This window comes from Nannospalax galili, unplaced genomic scaffold (genome assembly GCF_000622305.1).
Source record: "Nannospalax galili isolate Female #2095 unplaced genomic scaffold, S.galili_v1.0 scaffold1196, whole genome shotgun sequence".
Lineage (NCBI taxonomy): Eukaryota > Metazoa > Chordata > Mammalia > Rodentia > Spalacidae > Nannospalax > Nannospalax galili.
In genome coordinates, this window is record NW_008337101.1 from 4221 (window position 1) to 19398 (window position 15178).

Below are 15178 nucleotides of genomic sequence, written 5' to 3' on the forward strand. Positions count from 1 at the left end.
GCCTTCCTTTGTTGAGTTGAAGTCTGCTTCTGTTTGTATTATTGGAGTGCCTTGGTTGTTTTCTTATTGGGTATGTAAAGCTGGTTGGTCTAGGCTTCGGGTTCTTTCAGATTTTATATTGGAGGGAACAAATGGCTTCAGTCCAGCTACTCAGGAGCTCCTGAAGAGGACCAAGTCAGGCTCCAGTCAGGTACTCTCAGGCTTCCCACTAAGGTCTGGACCCCTACTAAGTGGCCATCACAGCACAATTTGAGATGCTTGCTAAGGAGAGCCCCAAATTAGGGATTCTCAGGCAGTCTGCAAAGGTCTGGGCCCCTACTAAAGGGCAGAGAAGTCTAGACCTGGGGTGGTGGGATGATCTATAGGTGGTTGCAATGAAGGAGATGGGCACAGTATGCTTTGGGGAAGCTCACCACCAAGCAAAGGCCAGACTCAGGCACTCTCAGGCTGTCTGCTAAGATCTGGGTCCCTACTGTAAGACAGAGAAGTATAGCCCTGGTGAAGTAGAGGGGCAACGTATGTTCCCAGAGTGTGAGGGGTTGGGCAGGGTGCAGTCTACGGAAGCTCATGCTACAGCTGGATCCAGGCACTCTTAGGCCGTCTTCTAAGGTCTGGGGCCCTACTGTCCTGAGCAGGAATTTGTAAAGACAGGCAGACTCATGTCTTCTGATGTCAATGCTCTTTGTACTGTAGACAATAGAGCTTGTTGTGACCGGTGTATCACTTGTTTTTCTGCTGTGATAAAATTCCATGACCAAAAGCCACTAAAGGAAGAGTTTATTTTAACTAATGGTTCCAGAGGGCTGGGTGTTCATAATGGTGTGGAAGGCATGATGGCAGGGGCAGGAAGTTGAGAGACCACATCCTAACTGCACACAGTACTGAGAGAGAGAGAGAGAGAGAGAGAGAGAGAGAGAGAGAGAGAGAGAGAAACACTGGAAATGGGGCATGTTATATCTTTGAAAGCTCAGCCTCAGTGATGTACTTCCTCCAGCAAGCTTCCATGTCTGAAAACTTCCTGGGCAGTGTCTCCACCTTGGGAACACCCAAATAGCTGAGGCTGTGGAGGACAATTTTTTTTTTTTTTTTTGTCTTTTTGAGACAGGGTCTCCCTGTAGCCCCAGCTGGCCTGGAACTCACTATGTAGATCAGGCTGGCCTTGAACTCACAGAGATCCACCTGCCTCTGCCTCCCGAGTGCTGGGATTAAAGGTGTGTGCCACCACACCTGGCAGAGGACATTTTTTATTCAAAGCACTACAACACATATAATACAGATGTTCTCTAGATAGAAAAATTTGAGTGGTCAAATGTCAAGTAGCATATCTTAGTCCCTGGGCCCGAAAATGAGTGGAGAGATCCTATTCTGCTGCGTCCGATTGAAATTGCTCAGTCCTAGATGTCGAACTGCTGTGTCATCAAAGAAATGTTCATAGACTACAGCATTAGTGTTAGTCGAGTATGGACTCCTTGTGCTGTCAGTTTCACTTACATATGTCATTCTCTTATATATGTGGGATGTTCAGGACCCAGTGGCCTTTGAGGCTGTGACTGTGAACTTCACCCAGGAAGAATGGGCATGCTGGATTCTTCTCAGAAGTATCTCTAGAGAGATGTAATGCTGGAAACCTACAAGAACCTTGCTTGTGTAGGTAAGAATGTCATGTATTCATGACAGCATGAGTGTTGGTGATGCTGTTCTCTGTTCTGACACATGGGAAAGGTAGAATATACGTTTTCTGTAAATTCTAGTAACTTATAGTTATTTTTCTAGACCTACATTTTAGGAGACAAATAGGGAGACCAAAATATTGAAAACCAGTGCAAGACTCCTCAGGGAACTCTAAGGTAATTTGCATGTACAGGTGGAAGCAGGTGTCCCATGAGGTAATATTAGTGTGTTATAAAAATTGAAGGTCAAGCAGAGGAAGTAAATGCACACAACTTTAAATTTGTTCATTATTTGACAAATTTGATAATTTGTATTATATGTCAATGACTTTAGGAAAGTGATTCAGTGTCTGGAAAACTTTTCATTTTGACATATTTGTATGGAATACCATATGTAAATGCTGCACTTTTCACAATAGGTTGTTGGAGTCATGTCACAGAAATACCAGTCCATTGAATCTTAAACCACTCAGATAAACTAGAAGGTATACAGTTTCTCCTACTTGAAATAATGTATGTCTAAATCCAACTAAAGAGGAGTAACTAAAGCACAAGTGTTTTAGTTTTCTATGTATTGCATTGATAAACACCATGATTAAAAGTAACTTGGGCAGGAAAGGGTTTATTTCAGGTTACGAGTCTCAGTGCATCCTGGAGGGAAGCCAAGGCATGAACCTGGAGGTAGGAGGTGAAGAAGACCCCATGGAGGAATGCTGCTTACTGGCTTGCTTCCTCTGGCTTGCTCAGCTACCCAGGGTTGGCACTGCCCACATCAATTAGCAATCAAGAAAGTACCCCATAGACCAGTCTGAAGGGAAATTCCTGGGTTGAGGTTCCCTCTTCCTGGATGACTGTAGTTTAGGTCAAATCTACAAATCTACAAATCTACAATAGCTTTGTAGGCATCCTATCACAGAAGCGGGTCAATTAGACTTGATTACCAAATCTAATCAGCACCAAAACTAATGTGCTTGATATTGTTTTCATAGAGGGTACATTGTGGAAATACTGTATAAAAGTACATGCAGCCTTAAGTGTAGAGTTTACATTGTAGATGTGTCACTTGGACCTGGGCAATTCATAGACAATGTCTGTGTGACCAGTTGTGGTACTCTGTAATAGTCTCCATCTGGTGAAAAAGAAGCTTCTTTTAATGAATGGTGACTGGGATATTTGTCTGTAAATATAAGGATACATGTTTTACAAATAGTAAGAAATTATATTAGTCTAGAGATGTGACAGTCTTGGACTAATGAGTCTCTCAATTCTTATTAATGAAGCTTCCTCATGCAACAGAGGACCAGAAACACAAAAGGTCACAAATGGCCAAAATGTAGAGATTAAGAGTCTGCAGAAAGCCAGGTGTGGTGGCACATGCCTTTAGTCCCAGCACTCAGGAGGCAGAGGCAGGTGGATCTCTGGGAGTTCAAGGCCAGCCTGATCTACATAGCAAGTTCCAGGCCAGCTGAGGCTACAGGGAGACCCTGTCTCAAAAAGACCAAAAAGAAAAAAAAGTGTCTGAAGATTCTGATTCTTGGACAGGATTCCTATGTTAAACTTCTTCCACCCAGGGCTCAGCAGCATTATGGAAGAGGGGGCAGAAAGATTGTAAGAGGTGGGGAGGAGGTGTATGACTATATAGAAATAGAGTCCTACAAGCTCCTTGGACCCTGCTCATATGAGTCTACAGCAGTGGTGTCAGTGTACACAAGTCTCATGCAAACTCAAGCAGACAAAAACCCATCATAGAACTGGGGAAATGTATATCAGACCCCAATCTTAGCTGAAGAAATATTAGCAACTGATTACTGCTAGGTAAGAAACGGCTAATCTTCCTAAAGCGAGGGACTCTAGATAAGCTGACTAGACTCCCATAGATGAACTTGCACTGAGGAGCGTCTGGAGACACTAACTTGACACAATAGGCCTTAACACAAAGGACAGAATGTCTGAATTCCAGTGCAGGGGTGGGGGGTGGGGAGAGGTCTATGGGAGGATGCCAGTGGGGAGAGGGGTATAAAGATGATTAAGATTAATTTAGATATTCTGTATGAAATATGCAAAAATTCAAGAAGTTGACTTGTTAGGCGGAGTTGACATTTTCCTTGAAAATACTCAACAGATTGTGATGCATTGGGTAACCATAACAAAAAGATTCAGGTTGTGTCTTATTTGAGACTTAATATTTTCAGAAAGTGCTTTTTGGAGAAAAGTCAGCAAAATGGATATTTTTAAGCCTTTGATAAACTAAAGATTGTTAATGATGGCTTTCCCCATCTGTCCCTGAATAAGCTTTTTTTTTTTTTTTTTTTTTTTTTTTTTTTTTTAAAAAAAAAAAAAAAAAAAAAAAAAAAAAGAGGACGATAAATCTTTCACTGTGATATATCAAAATAACCCAGAGATCCACCAGTCTCTGCCTCCTGAGTGCTGGGACTAAAGGTGTGCGCCACCATGCCCGGCTTTTGAATAAACTTTTATAAACAAAAAAAGAATAGTAAAGCCTATAATTTCATCTTTAAATTAAAAAAAAACTTTAAAAAAGTACATGCAGAAGGTAGTCAATGTGGAGAAATCATCACCCCAAAACAACATCTAATTTGAATACAAAATTCCATCTGTGGCCAGGTGTGGTTATATACCTCTTTAATCTTAGTCCTCAGGAGGCAAGGGAAGGCAGACCTTTGTGACTTCAAGCCAGCCTGGTTTAAATTGGAAGTTCCAGGACAGCTAGAGATATATAGGGAGACCCTTTCTTAAACTGGAGTGTGATCATGTTGCTATGAGAAAGATGTTAACATGCAGTATAAATGTAAACAGTGTTGAAAAAACCATAAATTCTGTAGGAAAGTACAATGTGTATAGACATTGTAAATATTAGGTATATACAAAATCCTTATCTTTCAGCTGGGTGTGGTGGTGCACACCTTTAATCCCAGCACTTGGGAGGCAGAGGCAGGTGAATCTTTGTGAGTTAGAGTCCAGCCTGGTATACAGAGCGAGTTCCAGCCAGCTGGGGCTACAGGGAGACCCAGTCTCAAAAAGACAAAAAAATAAATTAATGAATAAAATAAAGTCCTTATCTTTTCACAGTTCATTTGAAATACATCAAAACCCTAACTGTGGAGAAAATGGTACAAACGTGAGGAGTGTGGAAATCCCTCTGTTTGTCCTTCATTCTGCACACATGGAACAACTCACAGTGTAGACATCTGTCAGGAACAGAAAGAATCTGGCAAAGCATGGACATCTTCCCATTTTCTTGAAAGTCAAGAATGAATTCATACAGGAGAAAAGCCTTATAAATCTAAACAATGTGATAAGTCTTACATTTATTCTTTATGTCAAATGCATGAAAGAATCCATACTGCTGAACAGCACTATGCATGTAAAGAACGTGGGAAAGCCTTCAGACGTGTCAGTGAAAGTACATGAAAGAAAGCTTAGTGGGAAAAGACTATATAAATGTAAACTACGTGTTAATTCTTTCTGTTCCTACTATTTGCTTAAAGTGCATGAAGCATCTCATACTGGACAGAAACTATAAATGTCGGGTATGCACTAAAGACTTTATTTATCCCTGTTTTCTTAAAATCTGTGAAAGGGACTCTCACAGTATGGAATTTCCTATGCCTTTAACCAATGTGGTAGAACTTTCAAAAGTCATGATTCCCTTCAAAAGTGAAAAACCCTATTCCTGTAAGCAATGTGGTGAAGCCTTTAGATGTCACTATTCCCTTCAGAAACATACAATAACTCATACTGGGCAAAATCCTTATGCCTGTCAGCAATGTGGTAAGTCTTTCATATATCCCTCTTTGCTTAAAGCCCATGAAAGATGCTATACTGTGGGAAAACACTTTGCCTGTAAACAATGTAGTGAAGCCTTCAGAAGCCGCCATTCCCTTCAAGGACATAAAATAATACATACAGGAAAACACTTTGCCTGTAAACAATGTGGCGAAGCCTTCAGAAGCCACCATTCCCTTCAAGGACATAAAATAATACATATTGGAGAAAAGCCTTATGAATGTACACACTATGGTCAGTCTTTTCTTTATCCAAATGCAGTTAAATCCCATGAAAGATTTCATAATGGAGAAAAGCCCTATAAATTTGAACAATGTGGGAAAGACTTCACCAGAAGCAATTCCCTTCAGAGACATAAAATGTCTCATACTGGAGAAAAGCTTTAAGAATGTAAACAATGAGGTGTTTCCTTTATCCCTCCCTCTTCACTTAAAACACATGAAAGATGTCATACTAAGGAAAAAACTATGCCTGTAAAGAATGTGGTAAGGCCTTCCGAGTTACTATTCCCTTCAAAAACATAGAATAACTCATAATGGGTATCTTAGTCTGTTTCTTCATTGCTGTGACAAAACACTCTGACCACTACCAACTTGGGGAGGAAAGGGTTTATTCAGCTTACATCTCCCAGGTCACAGTTCATCAGGGAGACCAAGGTAGGAACTCAGGGCAGGAACCTGGAGGCAGGAGCTGGAGCGCAGGCCGTGGAGGAACTCTGCTTACTGACTTGCTCCCTGGCCCCTGCTCAGCCTGCTTCTTATGCAAGACAGGCCCACCTGCCCAGGGTAGCACCACCCACCGTGGGCTGGGCCCTCCCACTTCACTCATCAAGAAGATGCCCCTCAGACATGCGTGGGGGAAACAAATCCTATAAATGTGAACAATGTGGTAAGGACTTTAGACGTAGCATTTCCCTTCAAAGACATAAATTAACTCATACTGAGGAATAGTCTTACTGGGGAAAAGCCTGATGAATCTGATCAGTGTGGTACATCTTTCCTTTATTCTAGTGCACTTAAAACTCATGAAAAATCACTGGGCATGGCCCGCCTTTAGTCCCAGCACTTGGGAGGCACATCCAGGTGAACTTTGTGAGTTCAAGGCCAGCCTGGCCTACATAGCGAGTTCCAGGCCAGCTGGGGCTACAGGGAGACCCTGTCTCAAAAAGTCCATAAAAAAAACAAAAACAGAAATAAAAAACTCATGAAAAATCTCACGCTGAGGGCACAATGGTCCCATGAAGAATGGGACCAGGAGGTAGGTGAATCTCTGTTAATTCAAGGCCAGTCTGGTCTACATAATAAGTTCCAGGCCAGCTGAAGCTTCAGAGAGACTCTGTCTTAAAAAGACCAAAAATGAAATTTTATAAATAAATAAATGTAAACAATGTTGTAAGGGCTTGTAAGTACCAATTCCCTTCAAAGACATAGATTAACTCCTACTGGGGATTAGTTATACATGTAAACTATGTGTTAAGTCTTTCCTTTATCCCTATTTACTTAAAACACATGAATGATCTCATACTGGGGAAAAAAACCCTATAAATGAACAGTGTGGTAAAAGCTTTAGAACCATCAATTCCCTTCTCAATCATAAAATAACTCATAGTAGAGGAAAACTTTATGAATGTAAACACTGTGCTAAGTCTTTCATTTATCCCTCATTACTTAAAATGCATGAATGACCTCATACTGGGGGAAAAGCATGGAAAAGTCTTCTAAGTGTGATCTTAAGAACTCATATTGGTGACAAAACCCTATTATTCTAAAGAATATTAAAGCCATTAGATGTCACAGTTCCTTCAAGTATATGAAAAGCTCACATTGTAGAGAAGCCCCATGAAAAATGGTAAAGATTTTGCTTTGTACTGTTTCTTTGATTATGCAGAGGAATTCATGTATGAGAAATACTGTGAGTAAAATAATGTGGCAGATTCCTTCATCGTATAATATACCTCCTAATGGAGCAAAACTGTATATTTCCTATGGCATCAAAAACCTGACAGGTGCAGAAAATCCCTATGAATGGAAATAATGTGAAAACTTTCAGATTTTCCTGTGTCCTTCAAATGTGTGTATAAATTCATTGTACTAAAAATTTTCAGAATGTTAAAAATAATGAAGTCTCCTTTATTATTGTGTGGTGTGCTGGATAGCTTTAGTGTCAACTTGACACACCTGGGTTGAGGGAGCCTCAATCAGGGAATTGTCTCTATTGGACTGGCCTGTGGCCATGTCTGAGGGGCATCTTCTTGATGAGTGATGTGGGAGGGCCCAGCCCACTGTGGGTGGTGCCACCCCTGGGCAGGTGGGCCTGTGTTGGATAAGAAAGCAGGCTGAGCAGGGGCCAGGGGAGCAAGCCAGTAAACAGCGTTCCTCCATGGCCTGTGCTCCAGCTCCTGCTTCCAGGTTCCTGCCCTGAGTTCCTACCTTGGGCTCCCTGATGAACTGTGACCCGGGAGATGTAAGCTAAATAAACCCTTTCCTCCCCAAGTTGGTAGTGGTCAGAGTGTTTTGTCACAGCAATGAAGAACAAACTAAGACATGTGGTATCACTGAAGAGCTTGCTAAAGTCCTATCCGAGAAACATTGAGACCTTCAATGCCATTTCATATGAAAAGAAAGAAAAAAAACAAAACAAAACAGATAAACCTCATTCTGTAGGAAAACCCTTTGAATGAACAAAGTGTGCAGATACCTTTTGTCTCATCCCCCCAGTACTGCATGATGATTCATAATGGACATAGATCTTCTAAGAATGCAGAGTAGCTTGAAGCTAGCAGTTTGTATTATAATGAAATAGTTTTTAACTTTGTAATAAATTCATGTGAAAAATCTCATTAGAAGGAAATTCTGTAAATTTATAAATTTAAGCCTGTTGATGAAAATGAATGGATGATACACAAACTTTCCCATTAATGAAATGTTCTACAGGCTGTGATGTACTTTACTAAGCAGTCCTTGGCTACTATAAAGGTCCCTGTTGGGCTTGGTCATGCAGGCCTGTAATCATTCCTACTAAAGATGCCGAAGGAGGAATATTGACAGTTCGAGGCCTGCTTGGACAACTTAGTGTGGTCGTATCTTAGTGTGAAAGGCACAGAGTGCTGGAAATGTCACCTGGTTTTAGATCATTGGTCTCGCATGCAAGAGGTCTGCCACTCAATACCACATACCACCAACATCAGCAAAGCAGGATTCCTCTGTGTGATGATGATTGTTGGTATTGGCAGGAGGAAGCATTTTGTTGATTGTGAGACTGTGTTGTTTATGTGGATATTCTAATGCTCACTTGTGATATAGTTGTCCTGTTCATAAGCAGTCATGTTTCCCACTGATCATATTCAGCATATATTGCCAACAGTGATGTGCAAGTATATGGTTGTTACTCACTTAGGGCTGCCATCAAGAGGATTTAATCACATTAGAAGGTAATCTGTTTAGAAAGATGCAGTCAAAACATACAACAATAAAAAGATTCCTAGAGTTTGGCTTTCCTTTTCTTATGAAAGGAATTCTTTTCTTTAATAAAGTTTAAAAAAATATTTTATTTATTATATTTATTTTATGTGTATGAGTGTATTGCCTGCATGTATGTGAGTGCACCCATGTCATGCAATGTCACGGAGGTCAGAAGAGGGCTTCGGATTCCCTGGAACTGTAGTTAAGGACAGTTTGTAGCTGCCATGTGGGTGCCAGCACATAAAATTTTAAAAAAAGAAAAAAAAACACCAAAAAAACTTTAACTCTTTCTATTATCAAATGTGTTCGTAATATGAATTTGCTTTTTTTTTTTTTTTTTTTTTTGGATTGGGGTTTAAGGATGGTTCGTAGCTGCCACGTGGGTGCTGGGAATCGAACCTGGGTCCTCTGCAAGAGCAGTCAGTACTCTTAAATGATGAGCCATCTCTCCAGTCCTGAAAGGAATTCTTGAAATGAGAATTCTGCAAATGTACCCACACAATAAAAATTCCCAGCTGTAAAAATAATTCTGTGAAAGAAGTGACATATAAACATTGAGTTTTTATTTTTTAGACAGAGTCTCCCTATAGTCTCAGCTGCCTAGAACTGGCTATTTAAATCAGGCTGGACTAGATCTCACAGATATCTGCCTGCCTCTGTCTTCCAAGTATTGAGATTGAAAGCATGTGCCACCAAGCCTGGCTTCCTTTGCTTTTTTAATCCAACACAGTGGACTTTCATATCCACAGGGACAGCTGCCTAGGCAATAACAGTTCTGTGGACATTTGTAATAATAATACTTAGCAAAGATACATTGTACAACTGTAGAAAATTGTATATTCTTTCCTATAATTTTTGTCTATTTTTTTGCTTTTTGAAAATTTTTTGTTTATAATTTTTATTTTATGTGTTTGTGTGTATTGCCTGCCTGTAGGTAAGTGCCCCTGTGTTGTGCAATGCCTGCGGAGGTCAGAAGAGGCTGTTGGATCCCGTGGGACTGGAGTTACAGACAGTTGTTAGCTGCCATATGCATGCTGGGATTTGAACCCAGGTCTTCTGCAGGAACAACCAGTGTTCTTAACTACTGAGCCATCTCTCCAGCCCCAATTTTTGTCTATTTTACATCATTGAATTACCAGGCATTGGGGAGGCCATAGATAATATTTCTAAAAGTGAAATGTGCCTCCAGATCATGGCACTGACAGTGCTTGCAGGACCAGTCTCTGTGACCTCAGGTGATGGTTAGCATCATCCTTTTTAAAAAAATTTAATTTTCAGAAACTAACCACAACTTCAATATATAACATTTGAATAGTGTGATGGTTTGAATGAAAATGTCCCACATAGGCTCCAAGTGTTTGGACATTTTGTCCCCAGATGATGGCACTGTTTTGGGAGGTTTTAGAAGGTGTGGCTATCCTGGAGGAAGCACATCACTGGGGGTGGGCTTAGAGAGTTCTTAAGCCTTGCTTGATCTCCAGTTGATCTCTTGCTTCCTATGCCTGAATGATGGTGTGAGAGCTTCGCTTCTGCTGCTCCTGCTCCAGCCACCTCCAGCCACCATGCCTCCCTGCCATGATGGACTGTAATTCCCCTGGAACCGTAAGCTCAAATAAACCCTTCCTTCTATAAATTGCTTGGGTCAGTGTTTCTATCACAGCAACAGAAAAGTGACTAATATAAATAGGAATTAATATAGCTCTGTGTAGAAATCGAAGAGGAATGGCTCAGTTCACAGCTGAACACCCTGACATTGATCCATTTCACTTGAGTACCTGCTCTCAAACCCATATTGATGTTCATTAGCCTTAGTAAAAGGAAATCAGAAGTCCTCTTCAACTTTGTTTAATTTAAGGAAGATAACACAGCACCAAGGACACGGCCTGGGCGTTCTGATGCCCTGCACCTCCTCTACCCACTTCAGGTCTTTGCAATTCCCTTCCACATGCTTGAGGTGAATCTCTAGAACAGCACAGGGCTCCTTTCTTAGATTTTTGTCACCAGTCCTGTTCTTCCATTCATAGGAAAAAAAATAAAGTGGAATCTCATCATTTGAATCTATTTTTGAAAGCCCCCCCATCAATACACAAACTGAAGAACAAATTAAATGGAAAGACTAGATAGGCAATCCACCTCTAGAGCTCCCTAAGCATCTTGAAAACTAATGTATCATCCTGAGACTTAATCTTGCCAACTAGGTGGGACTTACAATCACCATGGAAACATACAGTGTGACCAGCTCTCTGACTGTTCATACAGTGTGACCTGCTCTCTGACTGTTCATACAGTGTGACCAGCTCTCTGACTGCTCATACAGTGTGACCAGCTCTCTTATGCAACCGCTACCTTGTTTTCTTGCCATGGTGGACCGTACCCTCAGACTAGTCAAATAAACCTTTGTTATTTTCAGTAGGTGCATTGTCACTGTAAGAAAAAACATAACTGATCAAATCAACCTAGGATCCCTTCTTCCATCTGGCCACCTGTTCCTGTGACTCACTTTGGTACTGCCTTTGATACAGAACTGCCTTTGATACAGATACAGATGTAGCCAGGCCTCGGACTACATCCTATCACCTTCTTTGTTGGAAACCTGGAGAAATGCTTCCCTAGGAAGTTGCTTTGAAGGAGCAGTGAATCCCTTCACCTGTGTTTTCCTGTCATGATGTCTCCTTTTCAGTAACTTTGGGATTTCAACAAGTTGGAGCCGTTGATGGAAATTTATGCAAGAGAAGATATTTTTGAAAAATAAAAGCAAAGTCACTGGGCATACTGGTCCATGCCTTTAATCGGGAGGCAGAGGCAGGCAGATCTCTGTGAGATTGGGGCCAGCCTGGTCTATATGGGGGCAGTTCCAGACCAGCTGGGCCTACACAGAAACCCTGTCCCAAAACAAACAAAAAATCATAAAAGCAAAGTGAAATAAAAATAAAATGGAAAAAAATCGTATAGGCACAGTAAGCATTTCTTCTTTGTTGGGAGGAGTTGTTCTCCCCTCCATGTGATGATCCATGCAGCAAACTGCACTGAGGAGGAACTGCACTTTGTAACTCCAGTTCAAACATGTAAAACCAGATTTGTGGATGTGCAGTGTCCCAGCAGTTAGAAATTACCTTTTGGGTCGAGTTTCTGCACAGTCACCAGTAGGTGGCAGGCTTCCCTTGGCCTTTCACAGTCCTCACCTTGGAATGTTGATTTTGAGAAATTTCTAGCAATTATTGTTCCACACATGCTGGATGGTTATGCAGCTCAACTGCTCGAGTTCAAGGTACTGATGTAACCCCACAAATGCTACTATTTACCTCTGTTTTTTCCCTGGGTTATATGTTCATCCCAGGGCTCTGGCTGCCTCGCTCTAGCCCGCATTTCCTCAATCTCATGTAGCTTCAGATCAGGCAGTATGCATGTAATGATGAGGCTGTGGCATGACTTCACATGATTCTCGGCTGCTACACTGCTCCTGGCTATGCTGGGAGGCTTCCTTCTCAGGATATCCCTTGTGTGGTGCCCACAGGAACTCCCGTGGGAGGACTGTAAAATAGGTGGAGATGGCGCACGCCCTTAATCCCAGCATTCGGGAGGCAGAGGCAGGTGGATCTCTTGAGTTTTCCACGCCAGCAGGGGCTAGGGGAGAACCTGTCCCAAAAAGACAAGTGGAGAGAGGCATCAAGACTGATACAGAGAAAAGACTTGAAACCCTTCCCCACCTGGGCTACATGCAGCAGAGCATGTATGTGTGAAACAGCCCAGAATGTACCAACACTGGAGCAGTTGTGTGCTATGTAAATGACTGTATAGGGGCATGAGACTCCTGGCCCAGAGCTTCTAAGCAGATGCCTTTTCTCTGCTCATTTAGTGCACGCACATCTTTGTTTTGTTTTTAATACAGGGTCTTCCTGTAGCCCCAGCTGGCCTAGAAATCCCTGTGTAGACCAGGTTGACCTTGCTCTCACAGAGATAGGCCTGCCTCTGCCTCTCAAGTACTGGGACTAAAGACTTGTGCCACCACACCCAGTCACACACATCTTTAGGAATGCCTTTCCTTCCTAATCAACTCTCTCCATATCTGTTATCTTACCATGTTTCCCTGGTGCAATTCTTTGCCCTGGGACACAATTACCTGGCGATCTCTGTGGGTGTCCCCCAGACTCTGCTCTGCACCTGTGACACCTGCTGTGTCTTACACCGATTTTCAGCCTTGATTTCCAGCAGGTGCTAGTGCCCTGCCTACAAAGTCACATGTTCACTGTTGAGTCTCTCCTCAGCTTGATGCTCCTGTGGCCCCTGTGATGTCAAAGAAAGGAGGAGCGCCTGCCTAGCGGTTGCTTCTGACCTTTGTAGTGGGCACAGGTTCAGGGCTGCTCCTGTCTACCTCTTTGGTGAGAGCTCACCTTATTTATGTCCTTTGTTTACAGACATTATTTCTTGTAAGAATATAGATTATTATTTTCCTGTTTTTGTTCAGTGGGGTCCCAGCAGGGGGGTTTCTAATCTGCAGTCTTACCTAGTGCTCCAATTTCCCATTTTTTCACAGTACTATGCTGTTATTATTCTGTAGTATAGATTTCAACTGCTTCAGTGTGCATTGTGTACTATAAGCTTTGCAATCTTCATTTCTCTTCCATTTGTGTAAAATACCAAAATTAGTGTATTCCAGTTTAGACGTGGTTTTTCCTTTGGAAAATACATGTGGTCATTTGGATACTTAGGATTTTCACCTTTGGCCTCAGAGTTTTCAGTCTCTGATCACTGCATTCCATTGGTTCAGTTCCACACATGATGAGGTAGAACATCGTGGAGGAGAGCACGTGGTCAGTTGGTCCCTCAGGGCACACGGGAGGCAGAAATCTAAAGCTAATGTTTATGCTATGTTGGTGGATTATTGGGGTCATGTCCCATGTTGATTAGCAAGCTATGGGAACGTCCCCAAAATTCACCTTTTTGGAGTTTATTTCATTTGAAGCAGACTTGGAGTCTATTAAGAAATATTTTGGGGCTGGATGTGGTGGTGCACACCTTTAATCCTAGCACTCCAGGGGCAGAGGCAGGCACGGATCTCTGTGAGTTCGAGGCCACCCTGGTCTACATAGTGAGTTCTAGGTCAGCTGAAGTTACAGGGAGACTGTCTCAAAAAGACCAAAAAAGAAAAGAAATTTTTTTTTTTTCTTTTTGACTTTTTGAGACAGGGTCTCCCTGTAGTCCCAGCTGACCTGAACTCACTATGTAGACCAGGCTGGCCTTGAACTCATAGAGATCCACCTGCCTCTGCCTCCCGAATGCTGGGATTAAAGGCGTGTACCACCATGCTGGGCTTGAAAAGAAATATTTTACTATAAACTGAAGCATGGACATGAAGGTAAAAAGAAGGGGTTCTTAGGAAAAGGATAGGATACATCTAAGACACAGGTGTACGTTTCACAAGAGACAGTCATGAAAGTGTCTTAACAATAGCTATATGTACAGTTTTGGACTTTTGAAGTTACATTGTACAAAGGACCTTTTTCCAGGTTTCTCTTCCCTCCCCCCCTCCTTCCCTCCCTCCCCCCTTTCCATAAACTTAGCAGGAGTTTCTTGGGCTAGAAATACTTGAATAACTTCCTTGGTAAAATTTACAATGTGCTTGGTAAAAATTACAATGAATGAAAAACAGAGTTAGTGTTAGGGATACTAATGTGGACAGATCAGTCTTTGACCTTTGTCATGCACCACAAGACAGTGCTTTTACTGTAAGTAACTTTGTCCAGTGTGAACCAGCTGTGTAGTGCTGGCGCTGGGCTTTCCCTGCTCTGGGGCTTCTAGTTGTCTTTCAAAGGAATTCATCATAGTTGTGAAAAAACTTGTAAATTTTAATTTATTTTATATTTTCTTTTAAAAGAACATTCTAATTTATTTTGCTTATTTAATTTTTAAATTTTGTTTTGAGACAGGGTCTCACAATGTAGCCCTGGCTGACCTAAAACTTGCTATGTAGACCAGGCTAGCCTTTAACTTGTAGGTATCCATCTGCCTCTGCCTCATGAGTGCTGGGATTAAAGACGTGTGCCACAATGCCTGGCTTATCTTTGACTTTTATATTCTTTGGTAATTTCATACAGGTATTGTGCTGGATAGCTTTAGTGTCAACTTGACACACCTGGGTTGAGGGAGCCTCAATAGGGGAATTGCCTCTATTGGACTGGCCTGTGGCCATGTCTGAGGGGCATCTTCTTGATGAGTGATGTGGGAGGGCCCAGCCCACTG

General features: G+C 41.9%; 1 protein-coding gene across 1 annotated transcript in view; it reads left to right on the forward strand.

The window, feature by feature from the left end:
- The first annotated feature begins 1530 nt into the window (after nt 1-1530).
- LOC103733293 (zinc finger protein 791) overlaps nt 1531-15178 on the forward strand; it is a 35440-nt gene continuing 21792 nt past the window's right edge. Inside the window, exon 1 of the mRNA XM_029563111.1 lies at nt 1531-1651. The gene's annotated coding sequence lies outside the window, so the exon portion shown is untranslated. The remainder of the gene's footprint in view (nt 1652-15178) is intronic.